Source organism: Gorilla gorilla, chromosome 18 (genome assembly GCF_029281585.2).
Source record: "Gorilla gorilla gorilla isolate KB3781 chromosome 18, NHGRI_mGorGor1-v2.1_pri, whole genome shotgun sequence".
Taxonomy (NCBI): domain Eukaryota; kingdom Metazoa; phylum Chordata; class Mammalia; order Primates; family Hominidae; genus Gorilla; species Gorilla gorilla.
Genome location: NC_073242.2, coordinates 117043959 through 117057538, shown reverse-complemented (window position 1 = coordinate 117057538; position 13580 = coordinate 117043959). Strand labels below are relative to the sequence as shown.

Here is a 13580-nt window from a genome sequence, read left to right as displayed (position 1 = left end):
CCCAGCACTTAGCGGAGTGCTGGCTCCCAACTCCTGGGTCTGCATCCTCGTGGACCGAGCACACAGTGCTGATGGAGACACGGGGGGCTTGGGCCCTGACCTCAGCCTCTGACATTTATATCCATGTGTGGAGTGCCCGGCACATCATGTTTAACCCGCGATGGGAACAAGACAGTTGCCCCATTTTGATGTACGAAGAGGCCAAGTCACCTGGCCCAGGTCACGCAGCAACAAGTGAATTGACAGCCAGGCACCCCTGACTCCTGAGTCCCAGGCTGCAGCCTGGTCTGAGGGCTGGGAAGACTTAAGGAAATTCCAAGGGAACAGTTACTCTTTTTGTTAGGAGTCAATAGCCATGCGACCAGGATGCTGGATGCCCAGGGTCTCGCCATCTGGAGGTTTAGACAGAGGCTCCAGAAACGAGGCGACAGGCATGAAGTCACCCCACAAAGGCAAGGCCATCCAAGCAGGACACCCCATGAGAGGGAAGTGGGTTCTGCCCCTGCCTCAGCCTGCAAGAACAGGACAGCAGCAGGGCAGAGGAATGAAGAGCCCCATTCAAGGGCTCTACGGAGCTCCCACAGCATCCCTGAGCCATCTCTCTAGGGCCTCTGGTGAGCGTGTGTGCATGGGACACTAGGGCCCTATTTTTTTAAGCCACTGTGGTCAAGTCTCTCCTACAGCAGCTGTACGTGCTTGGTAACTAACATACGCTTGAATGTCTGACTCCTTTTGCATTTCCTTGAGAGGCAGCAGTTCACCCCAGGAAGGATTATGATGTTATGGTTGGAATGCAGAGAGAAAGCTTTTGATTTCCAAAACAGGCTATCTGAGTCTGTGTCATCCCAATAGCCCTGACGCCTTGACAAGAAAGTCCTGCATTATGACCACCTGCCCTTTCTATAGCAGGAGTCAAGATCTCTGAAACAGGTTGTGGAGTTTCACAGAACCCACAAGTAGAGGAATCCCTGCCTGCATCTGCAATGGGAATCCTTCAGAAGGGAAGGCTGAGAGGAGCGAGGTGAGGCTGGGTGGGTGTGGCTGGGTGGGGTGAGGCTGGTGTTCTCAGGGTTAAACCTCATGGGGTAGATGCAATCAGAACCCAGGAGGTCTGAGGACTGTGGAGCCTCCAAGCAACTACCCTGGACTACTCGTCCATGATTTTTAGATAGAGCCACACTCTCTTCTGCAGGAAGGAGACAAAAATTTCCGATATGGCAGAGAAAAATAGTCACCCTGGTGTGGGAGTGCCCTGAGGCTGCCAAAGAAAATTACCACCACAAACTTGGTGACTTAAAACAACAGAAAGTTATTTTCTCATAATCCTGGGGGCCAGAGCCTGAAATCAAGCTGTCAGCAGGGCTCTGTTTTCCTCGGAGGCTCCAGGGGCAGATCCTTCCTGCCTCTGCCAGATCCTGGTGGCTCCAGGCACTCCTGGGCTTGGGCAACTTCACTCCAATCTCTGTCTCTGTGTCTTCCTCTTCTATCTCTTATAAGGGCACTGTCACAGGACTCAGGAACCTCTCCAAACAGGATGATCTCATGTTGAGATGCCTAACTGATAATATCTACAAAGACCCCTTTTGCAAAGGAGATCTCATTCACAGGCTCAGGGGTTAGGATGTGACCGTCTCTTCTTGGTGAAGAGTAGTGAGGGCTACCATTCAGCCCACTACACCCAGCAGTAGCCATTCCATGTCCTGCAGCTGCACTGAGATGACAGAAGTTGTTGTAGGAAATTCTTCCATTTTCTTTTCCTGGAAAGCAAAACTAATGCAGGAAGAGGGGAGGAGAGAGTAGGAGATGTGTCTGGAGTATGGGCTTGGCTGCTGCAGTGCAGATCCAGAATAGCACAGGTCTGAATGAGAGGGAAATTAAGTCTTGCTCATTCACTACACTCCAGGTGTGTAGTGTGCAGGGCTGAGTGGTAGTCCCCTGTGCCAGAGATCTGGAATATCTTGCTGGTTCCTCTGCCAACCATAGGCTGCTGTACCCATCTGCATGGCTCACCTCCAAGTCCTCTTTCTGGCGAAGGGGAGGGCTGTCCACGACTAATGGTAAGGTTGGTGCACGCTGTCATGGCTGAGAGCCTCCTCCTGGTGCTGTGTATCCTAACTGCCTGTACTCTATTGGTTGTTCAATCTTTGGGCTGCCACCCCTGGTATATCCCTCCCCTTGAAGGCATGACCCAGAAGTTATACCCATCTTTTCCTCTTCCACTCACACCCTATTGGCCAGTATTTGGTCATATGACCACAGCTAGCTGCAAGGGAGTCTGGGAAATGTATTCTTTATTGGAGATGGCCATTTGCCTGGCAGAAAATTCTAATAATGGATACTGGGGAAATGGATAACTGGGTGATAGCTAACATTCTCTGCAAAGGAGGGGTCTGGCTTTCTGGGACCAGGCTCAGCATCTCCTGGCTCTTCCACTGACTGGGAGATTGCTGGAGAAAGGCTGATGGGTCTTTGCCTGGAAAAGCCCTAGATCTTATGGTGGCCTGGTTCCTTGAGGATAGCAGTTATGGGACATCACTGGCTTCACTGCTTGTTTTTACACCAGCTGATGCCCACTGCCCCAGCATGACAAGGGTTCAGCTTTCTGTCCTTTGAGATGATAGCCCACTCTCTGCCCGTATAGGTGAAGAGAAATGCATTGATTGTACACTTTGGTGCTAGGTACCGTAGCAAGCATTTCTCCATGCATTATTGCTGTTTGAGAAGCTGCAGGAACTCTCTGGCAAACTGCCCTCTGCAAAATAGGATGTAAACAATCCCCCAGAGTAGCCTGCTCAAGGCCTTTGGGGACCTGGGGGCAGCCCCCAGCATGAGTTGTCTCTGGGGTGCTATGTTGCCTAGCAGGCTGTGTGAGGTTACCAGCCACAAGAAGCCAAAACCACCGCCTTTCCTTGGCAATATCCTACTTGCATTGTGTGTTTCAAAGCCTCCTGCCAGATCCCAAACCAAGCACGCCCCCTGTTCTGTTCTCTTTGTGGCTCAATGGCAATAGAGAGTGGACCTGCTCTAACCTACTCATTCATTTACTTTTTCAGCAGTCATTCATTTATTCAGCAAATAAGAGTACATTCTAAGGGCCACACCATGTGCTAAATGCACCAGGCATCATCTCTGCAGCTAAGCAGTGTGTGATTTTATGGATAGACAGACACAAACACGATGATATCATGCTAAACTGTTGTACTAAAGTAATGTGAATTGGCCAATAAGGATATGGAAATAAGTCCAGTCTCACTAGAACTGTTCAGGAAATGTGAATACTAATCCCCCAGATACCTACTTCTGGGTATATATCTAAAGGAACTGAAAATGGGGCTGAGCTTGGTGGCTCGCACCTGTAGTCTCACCTACTCAGGAGGTGGAGGAGTGAGGATCTTTTGAGCCCAGGAGTTCATTGCTGTAGTGAGCTATGATCACACCACTTCATTCCAGCTTGGGCGACAGAGCTAACCCATCACTTAAAAAAACAAGAAGCAAAAAAAAAAAAAAAACAGCAACTGGATCTCAAAGAGATATTTGCACACTTATATTCACAGCAGCACTGTTCACAACAGCCAAGAGGAGGTGGCAACCCAGGTATCCACCGATAGATGAATGGAGAAACAAAACGAAGTAACATTTTTCACCCACTGGATTAAATATATTATTGGTGGGGGTATCAGCAGCTGAACTCTTTGGTTAAGTAATTTAGAAATAACCTTAAAATTTTAAATGCAGGAATCCTGTGATACAGCAGTGTCTCATTTGGAAGTTTTGAGAAATGAAAGGAGGTGACAGGTTGGCTTAAGTGAGACAGTGGAACCCCTCAGCACTCTGCCCAGCAACCAGCTAGCACTTAAGAAGTGGCATAGAACCTTATCATTCCACCAGTGATGAGAAGATATCCCTCCCCTCACACCTCCCAACTAGCTTAGTCATAGGAGCGGTATTAGCAATCAGGGTTTCCAGAGAAAAAGAACACACACACACATGCACATGCATACACACACAAACAGAACACCCCCCACCACGCGCACACAGATACACACAGACACACAGACACACACACACAGGTTTACATGGCTGTGGAGGCTGATAAGTCTGAAATCCACAGGGCAGGCCAGCAGGCTGGAAACCCAGGCAGGAGCTGATGCTGTGTTCTTCAAGCAGAATTCCTCCATTCCAGGAAAACCTCGGATTTGGTTCATAAGGCCTTCACCTGATTGGATGAGGCCCACCCACACTGTCACGGGTAATCTGCTTCTCTTAAAGCCGGCTGACGGTAGAGGTTAAACACATCCACCACATACCTTTGCAGCAACATTTGGATGAGTGTTTGAATCTCTGGGCACTACAGCCTGGCCACACTGATGCATAAACCTGCCCGTGGCAGGGGCCAAGGTCAGATCACACTGTCCCTGACTGGGTCCCTCTTCCCTGCAGGCCCAGGCTCTGCCTGTATCTGACGTTGGGCCCAGCCTTGTAGCACCACCACTTAGGATTATACTGAGGTGCTGACTGACACTTTAAGGTTTTCGTCATTCTCTGCTTCTGAGCTTTGTCCCATTCTGCAATGGGACAAAAAGTCAGCGCCTCGGCCCTTTGCTGGCCTTTCAGCCACCTGGCAAGCCCACAGTTGGACAGCCCCCTCCAGAGAGCAGCACCTTGCCATGGGTGAAGGAAGGGCAGGAAGAGAGGATGAGCACAGCAACAGTGAGCATTTTTTGTGCACCAAGGGCCTATAACCCGCTTCTGAGTATTAACTTCTTTAATTATACGGTTAGATACTATTATATTGTTACACCCATTTTACAGATGAGGAAACTAAGGCCTCCAAAGGTCAGGCAACTTGCTCAGGTTTTCATGGCTAGAACAGGGAGGGTCAGGATTTGAACACAGGCCCTCTGGCTCTATCTACACTCTGTTCTCTTGATCAGATGTCACTGTCTGTCCCTATGTCAACCTTGGGGCTGACAGCTGGGAGCAGGACGCACACCCAGGAGTCTTAGCCTCAACCCTGAATTCCTCTTTTGACAAATGGAAACCTCATTCCACTCTTGCCAATGCATCTTCTAATCCACAGCAGAACGTAATCCCCATCTCTTTTCTCTGGAATGTTGGGAGAATTTGTGTCTGTCAAATGCTTTGGAGAAATGTGAAAAGAATGTTTAAAATGCCAGATCCTTTTTTCAAAAAAAATCAATTATAGGTTTGCCTTTGGGGTAACCCTAAGACAACATAAAATCTCAAACTTTCATCCCACTGGAGTGAAGGAAAATAATTACTCCGTTAGGTTTTCAGCGATCACGCAGTTGCCTTGGATTTTACATTCAAATTCCAACCAGGAGGGAACTGCGATCTTGGAGAGAATTCTAAAGAAATGCTGCGAAGGCACAGGTCTCTTCCACAGGGCCCAGGCCTCAGAGCCAGCAGAAACTTTGCAAGTGGCATTTGCAGTCAAAACAATTCTGACAGCTCCTCTGGAGGGGTCTGGTAACTAGACTCTGCAAACTGGAAGAAATTAGCTCTGACCACAGACCATCCAACAGACCCGTATTTAATAATACTTCCCAAACGTGTGAAGCACTTAGTTTTAGAATAACAGGAAGAATGGAATCACCTGGAACTACAGATTTGAGTTTCATTCTGGCCATCATACCCTCCCAGGAGCCTCGCTCCTCTGGTAGCCAAGAGGGGTGGCCGAAGCCCGGTGCCGCTCCCCTATGGCCCCCACCCCAGGGCTAGCCTGTCTTGGAGAAGGGTGACATTGAGGCTCTGTACCCTGCACCCTGGCCTTCTCGAGGCAGAGGTCAGGTCTGCCTGGGGAAGGAGCCCACGTGCCAGCTTGGGCCTGGAATCGTGAGTCTCCACAGATTCCACCAGCCTGCGGGAACGGCTAAAAAATTGCTCCCTTCCGTCTCAGCTGCTCCTGGACAGCTCCAGGAGGCCTTTCCGACAAGAGAGCATTGTGTCCCATTGGAGCCCTCCCCTGTCACAAAGGGGGCCTTTCACGGCTGCAACTGGGGAGGGTGGGGACCTCAAGGCCCGCTCGTTAACCAGCTCTGGGCACAGTGGCTGTGGCTCAAGCTACCGCTACCTGGAACGGGCCCTCCTTGGAGACAAACCCTTTATTTGACTTCTAACAGGGAGCTATCCTGAAGGAGACCAGCTTGTTTGCTGGGAAGAGAAGTGGTTGGCTACTTACTGCAAACAGATGATACAAAAATTCACATATCCCTTCCGGAATAAGGGCTGTGGAGGGATAGATGGGCTTGTGGTGGGAATGATTTTCAGAAGGATATGCAAGAGATTGATGGCGCTGGTTGTATCTGGGTAGCTGGGTAGTGTGCAGAAGGGACAGGAGGGGAAGAAACTTACACTCTGTCCCTGTGGACTTAGGCATATTGGACTATGTGAACAAATATCTAATTCAAAAATATCCTCACCTTGCAAAAGGCTAACTATATACTCCCATCTCAGAGAGGGAGGGAGGGTGGGGATGGGAAGTCCTGCTGGCTGCCCCCGGAGGCTGGGCAGGGTGTGTGTGTGTGTGTGTGTGTGTGTGTGTGTGTGTGTGCGCGCCTGGATGTGTGTGAGAGAGAAGATCTAAAATGTAATGGTTTCAGCAGAATACGGCCCCACTGTGTAATTAAACCAAGGGGGCTGTCAGCTCCCAGAGTTTAAGCAATTTCATGTGCATTTGGTGATTATGCCTCTCTCCTTGGATAAAAGTACTGCTTCTATTTTCACCACACAAAATGATTCCCAGACCAGGATGAAGGATCACCTTCCCTGCCCACCTCAGCATGAGGCTCCCTCCAGCTGGCAATCCCAGAAGGCTGGGCTTCTAGTGGGTGCTGGGAGGGGAGTTCAAAACTCCAGGAACCTCTGCCACCGCCTCGGCCAGAGACAGCATGGCAGCTCCGGGTTCTCTGGACTGATGGGGCCACTGTGTTCTGCGTCATCCAAGGACACACATGCTCAGCTGAGCCAGTCTTTTATTGCTGGAGGCGTGAGTGTCCCTGCTCTTTGATCCACCGCTCCTCTGCGGTTTCTTCTGTGACCCACGGGTTATTTGGAAGAGTGTTCCTTAATTTCCAAGTCTCTCGGGATTTTTTCCAGATATTTTCTTGTTGATTTCTAACTTAATTCCGTTGTGGTCGGGGAACATATTCTGGACATTTAGTCTTTTGCAATGTATTACAACTTGTTTTATGTTCCAGCATATGGTCTGTCTTGACGAATGTTTCACATACACTCACAAAGAGTGAGTTTTCTACCCTTGCTGAGTGAGTATTCTATATGTTCTATTAGGTCAAGTGGTTGCTAGTGTTGTTCCAATCTTTTACATTTTTACTGATTTCTTTTGCCTACTTCGATCAACTACTGAGAGGATTTTAACATCTCCAATTATGATGGTTGATTTCTCGGTTTCTCCTTTTTTACTATAAAATTTTGCTTTATGATATTTTCAAGCTCTTTTATTAGGTATATACACATTTAACTATTCACATGGGTTAATATACATACACATGTATATTTATTAATTATAACATTAACAAATATTACTGTTTTATTAATTAATGTGTAATTTTAATGTATTAATTATAACATTATAATAATATATAATTAGACAAGTATATAATATAAATAGAAATATATAATAATATATTAATTATAACATTAATAAATATTAATGTTTTATTAATTAATATTAATTAATAATGTATATGTGGATGAAATTATGTATACAGCATATATACACAATATATAATATATGTACATACAGTACACAGACACACATGTAGAGAGAGCTTGCTCCCATCTCTGTGCCCCATTTGCTCAGTTTTTAGCATCTCCTCCTCTCTGCACCCTTCCTGGATAACCAGTTTTATTCTTCTAGGATTACTTCATGCACATAAAAGAAAACGCAACTACAGTGGACCCTGAACAACGTGGGTATGAACTGGTTCAACACGGGTTTGGGTCCACATATCCATTTATATGTGAATTTTTTTCAACCAAACAAGGATGGAAATACAATGTTCGTGGATGTGAAACCTGCACACACAGAGGGCTGACTGTTGGTATCGTGGGTTCCACAGGGCTGGCTGCAGGACTAGAATATGCACAGATTTGATATATTGAGGGGTCCTGGAACCAAGTCTCCGAGTATAGCAAGGAATGACTGTATATATATTATTCCTCCTACACAAAAGTTAGTGCATCATACACACCATTTTGCAGTTTGGCTCTCCCCCTAACAATATACCTTGGTGCTCCTTCCCTGTCACCCCCAAAGAGCTTCCTCCATCTTGGTGGCAGCTGTGTGATATTTAGTCTACTACCATTTATTTAACCAAGCTCCATTGATGGACATTTGGCTGGTCACACACACTGGCTGTTACATCATGTGGTCTCTCTCTGTCTCATCTTCTAGATCGCCTCCACCCTGCTTCCCTTGTCCCCACACCACACTCCAGCCCAGGAACCAGCCAGGTAAAGGGAGTACCCTTTCTCTTTTAGAAGGTGGGGCAAGAGGATAGTGGTGAACAGTCCTCACTTGACATTTTCCTTCTTTCATACACACATGCCTTGGCATTGCGTTTGCCTGCATGCAGCTATGGCCTGCAGCCACTGAAGAATGCTCGCATAAGGAGCTCTTCTCTGCACATACCCCGACACAGTGATGGTATCTTGCAGCTGCTGCTTCTGTCCAAGGCACTGCAGCCTACTCGTCAAAAGCCCGAAGCCCAGCTCTGCCAGCAGTGCACTGTCTGCTCTTAGGTAATCGCCTGGCTTCAGGACAATGGGACAGTAACAGCTAACACTGGGAGGGAGGTGGTTATCATGTACCCAGAACTACTCTTAAGAGCATTGCATATTTAGCCTTATTTGCTTAAAACAACATTTTGAGGTCAGTCACATATTTTCTCCACTGTGTCTTTCTGAGTCACAGAGAGGTTAAGTAACTTGTGCAAGGTCACACTGCTCTGCAGGACTAAGACTCAATCTTAGCAATCCAGATCTAGGTTATTATGAGGGTTAAAGGTATCAGTGAGCAGAAAGCACTTGGACCCAGTACACAGCAGGTGCTCATTAAAGCTTAGCTTTTGTCATCATGACTTGCCTAAGGAATTGGGATATGGCTGGTCTTGCCTAGGTGGGGAGGAAGGAGAACTGAAAAATACAACCCACACTTAGAAAAGTCTAAGATTCCAATTTACTCTGCCAAATTTTTGAAAGCTCTGGATTCATGGAAGAGGAGGAGGGAGAGCAGCTAAAAGCAGCTCCTGCTGGGATCAGGTGGGAAGTGCTGGGTGGGGTGAGTGAGCCCGGGTCACCCTGTTATTACAAGCCCCGCCCGAGAAGCCTGGCTTCCCGTCTGACCTCCGATCGTGCTAGCACAGGGCTCTGTCAACGTGAAATGTGCAAATGATTTGGCGTCCCCCCTCCCTTGCTTTTCTTTGCAGGAAACAGAGAAGCAAAGAAGTTAGCAAGCTTGTTTTGGCAGAAGAAAAAACACAAAATGCCCAACCACAGATCCTCAAAAATATTGCTAAGCACTAATTTTGCTAACATGTTAGACAGCCTTTGGATCTAGGCAATCTTGTTCCTCAGCTGGAAAGAGTTGCTGCCAGCCATGTGATTCCAAATCCACCCTGGACATATGGGGATAATGAGAAAATCAGCTCCGGCCTTCCCTGGCCTTCCAGCCAAGTGAATGGGGGCATCCCCTGGTGCTTCAGCCCGGGGCCCACCCAGAGGATGCTAGCTGGCCTGCAGTGGCCTCAGCCCTGCCCTCCTGGACTCAGGTAAGACTGAGGTTTCCATGCCCTCAAAACAATTGTTCAGACAAAAACTCACTGCCCAGGTCAAAGTCACAGCACCAGAAAGCCAACCTGAGGATGAAGACAAAGCTCCTTGTTGGCACAGTCCCCTGATCATTCGAGGTCAGCATCTCCATCAAAATGGACCCAATGCTGAGGCAAGAAGGAGAACTCACTTTTAAGAAGGTAATGAGTCACAAATGCTATTTCGATGGTTTTCTTTGAAAGAAATACACATAACCAAACCAATTTTAATTAAAGATCTTGTCTTTGTAATCAGGCAGCCACAAATGAAGGCAAAACTGCTTTCATGTGGCATAATATACACAGAGCTGAACTAGTTTTCCCATAAAAGGGCAGGTTCTTTTCTTCAAATAAGAAAAGAGTTTGTTCCTAACAATATGGGGGATGCAACAGAAAGCTGTCTTTTGCAAAGTATAAAATTGCAGATCTTCCCGTGGAAGCCATTTCTTGATGCTAAACCAATGCGAACGTTTGCCAAACGCACATGCGAGCCGGGATTATCCCACCCTTTGAGATTAGACATGTGATCCTGATTTTTAAGTGAAAAACGCAGCCAGAGGCCAAATAAACATACCTACAAGTACATCGAAAGCTCAAATGGTTGAGAAATGATTGTAACACACCCCGGTGTGTATTTCTGAGGAAGAATCAACATGCACATGGAAATTGATGTTTTGATTTTTAGTTTTAAAACGACGACGGAACTGAAATACCTCCCCTAACTAGGTCCACTGAAACCAGTGAGGAGATAATCATTTTCAGTTAAATATGCATGTAATTTAATAATCCACAGATGGAAAATGCATTTGAGGTGGCCTGAACACAGCCAGGAGTTTTTGCTTATCGACAGCACTGAATCCTGCCTTGACTAGAGAGAGTCGTCATGTGATCAACTGTGGCCAGAGGGCATCCTGCAGACGGCTCCTGTCACACCACACTGACCAGACTCCTATGAGTATTTAAGCATCTTCAGGCAAGCGATTGACTGTCTTACAATGGTCTTACAAGTACGGAACTTTATTACCTGCTAATAATCAGAGCACATGATGGGACAATAGAATATACGAGTGAAGTTCTAAATGCAAGGTTGTTCTTATTCTGTGAGTGGCAAAACTCATGCAGTGAGCAGATAAAGCTGGCAGGAGGCATTGGCGCCCTAATGCTGGGCACTAACCACCTGCCCGGACTGCGAATATCTGTTGGGTCCTTTCTATATCTGGCCTATTCTCGTGTTTGATTATATCCTGGTGGCAAGAATAGCAAAATCAACTCTCCTTCCTATCCCATGTGGAGAGGCATGATTTGAGTCAGAGAGCATTATCCTGTCTGCATTATCCAACCCCATGTCCCATGATGCACTTTGTAGACAAGCAAGTGTCCCTGGTGCAGAATCCACAGCCACACATCCTCATTGGTTGCAAGGATCAGTGTCCAATATCTACTGCCATGATCATTCTCAGTTTTACATCCACAGAGCCTCATAGAATTCTAACACCACAGGTCCAAGTAGAGGTTTTGGCCTCAGAGTGGGCTAGATTCCACCTCTGACAGCAGCTGTGGGACTGTTTTTCCATCTGTAAAACGGAGACAAGGGTATCACCTACCTGAGGTAGGTGTTGGTGGGATCGTTAAACAGAATTCTGATCATGAAACCGTTAGCCTGCTCCCTGCATAGGCTGCACGTGCTCAGTGAGCTATGGCTCTGTTTCATGCTGACTTTACCATCATATAAGCAGTTTTAAAAATGCTAGAAGCTTTAGTCATAGAATTACCATATGATACAGCCTACTCCAGAGTCCAGAGGCTGAGGCAGGAGAGTTACTTGAATCTGGGAGGCGGAGGTTGCAGTGAGCCAAGATTGCACCACTGCACTCCAGCCTGGGTGACAGAGTGAGATTCTGTCTCGAAAAAAAAAAAAAAAAAAGACATGTGTCCCCATCACAGTATCATACAGAGTGCTTCCACTGCCCTAAAATACCCTGTGCTCTTCCTATTCATCCCTTCCTTCAACCCCAGCTACCATCTCCATGGTTTTGCCTTTTCCAGAATGTCATATTGTTGGAATCACACACTATGTAGCCTTTGCAGATGGGCTTCTTTCACTGAGCAATATGCATTGAAGGTGCCTCTATGTCTTTTCAAGGGTTGATAGCTCATTCCTTTTTATTGCTAAATAATATTCCATTGTCTGAATGTACCACATTTTGTTTATCCATTCACCTACTAAAGGACATCTTGATTGCTTCCAAGTTTGGGCAATTATAAATAAAACTGCTATAAACATTGTGTGCAGGTTTTTTTTTTCTAGATGTCAGTTTTTAACTCATTTGGACTACGGAGCACAATTGCTGGATCATATGATATGTGTGTGTTTAGTTTTATGAGAAACTGCCAAACTGTCTTCCAAAGTGGCTGCACCATTTTGCATTCCCACCGTCAATGAATGAGAGTTCCGGTTGCTCCACATCCTCGCCAGCATTTGGTGTTGTCATTGTTTTGGATTTTAGCCATTTCATAGGTGTGTAGAGGTAGCTCATTGTTTTAATCTAATAAACATCTTATTGAAGAATAACACACAAGCAGAAAATTTCACAGATATAAACGAACAGCTTTTTCAACAATCACCCACTGGATACAGTTCTGTATCCAGCACCCAGGCCAAGAAACTGACACTAACAGTGCCCTGTGGCCCCCTCGGGACCTAGATCCACTTCCAATAATTCAGGCTTGTCTTAGGGAATTTGCCTCAGAAAAATAGAGAGAGAGAGAAATCAAAAGGCAGACGATCTCACAGAACAAACGAATGAAGAAATGAATGAAGAATAACAATGTAGAAATCTAAGCTCTTTATGTGTGCACTTACTACTACAAATTCTAGTAATTCTGGAAGCGGATGTTATTTACACAGAAGTAAAAACAGAGGCCTGTTGATTCCGTTTGACAACAATGGGACCCCCTGAGGCAATGGATTCATTTATCTGCATGAAGGCTGATCTGATAAAATGACTCCCCAAAGCCACGCACAGGATAAGAATTTGGAGTTGCTGGTGCTCCTTTGGCATCTGGCCAGGACTTCCCTGCCCAATGTCACTGGGTGGGGGCAGCCGTACAGCCCAACACCCAGCCCGCCATGGGATGGTCTTGTCCTGGCCCCTCACCTTCACCTGTTCTTTCGGGACTTGCTGGCATTCTGAAAGGGGAGAGTCTGAACCTAAGGAGAGGAGGGGGCTTAACATCTGGCTGAGGATGTCAACCACTGGGGCAGGAAGACAGGACAAGTCATCCAGCCCTGAACCCAGCTGAGAAGCGTCTCACCAAGGCCAAAATGACAGTGATGAATTTCTGCAGGGGCAGATTTTCAAAGAGCATAGAATCAGGTTTTTACTAGTCTTTAAAGTCAGAAGTCTAGGCCAGGCATGGTGGCTCACATCTATAATCCCAGCACTTTGGGAGGCCGAGGCTGGTGGATACTTGAGGTCAGGAGTTCGAGACCAGCCTGGCCAACATGGTGAAACCCCATTTCTATTAAAAATACAAAAATTAGCCTGGTGTGGTGGCAGGTGCCTGCAATCCCAGCTACTGGGCAGGCTGAGGCAGGAGAATCACTTGAACCTGGGAGGCAGAGGTTGCAGTGAGCAGAGATGGCGCCACGGCACTCCAGCCAATAGCCTCTCCCTTTGAATCACAGGTCACATATTTTAAGGCCTGGTGTATTTTATAGATGCAAAG

The 13580-nt window shown here is 46.8% G+C and overlaps 1 long non-coding RNA gene across 1 annotated transcript; it reads left to right on the top strand.

The window, feature by feature from the left end:
* Positions 1 to 8437: 8437 nt before the first annotated feature.
* Positions 8438 to 12137, top strand: LOC101124576 (uncharacterized). Its single transcript, XR_008672348.2, has 3 exons — positions 8438 to 8496; positions 8619 to 8784; positions 9471 to 12137. It is a non-coding gene; the product is annotated as an uncharacterized lncRNA (long non-coding RNA).
* The last annotated feature ends 1443 nt before the right edge of the window (positions 12138 to 13580 follow it).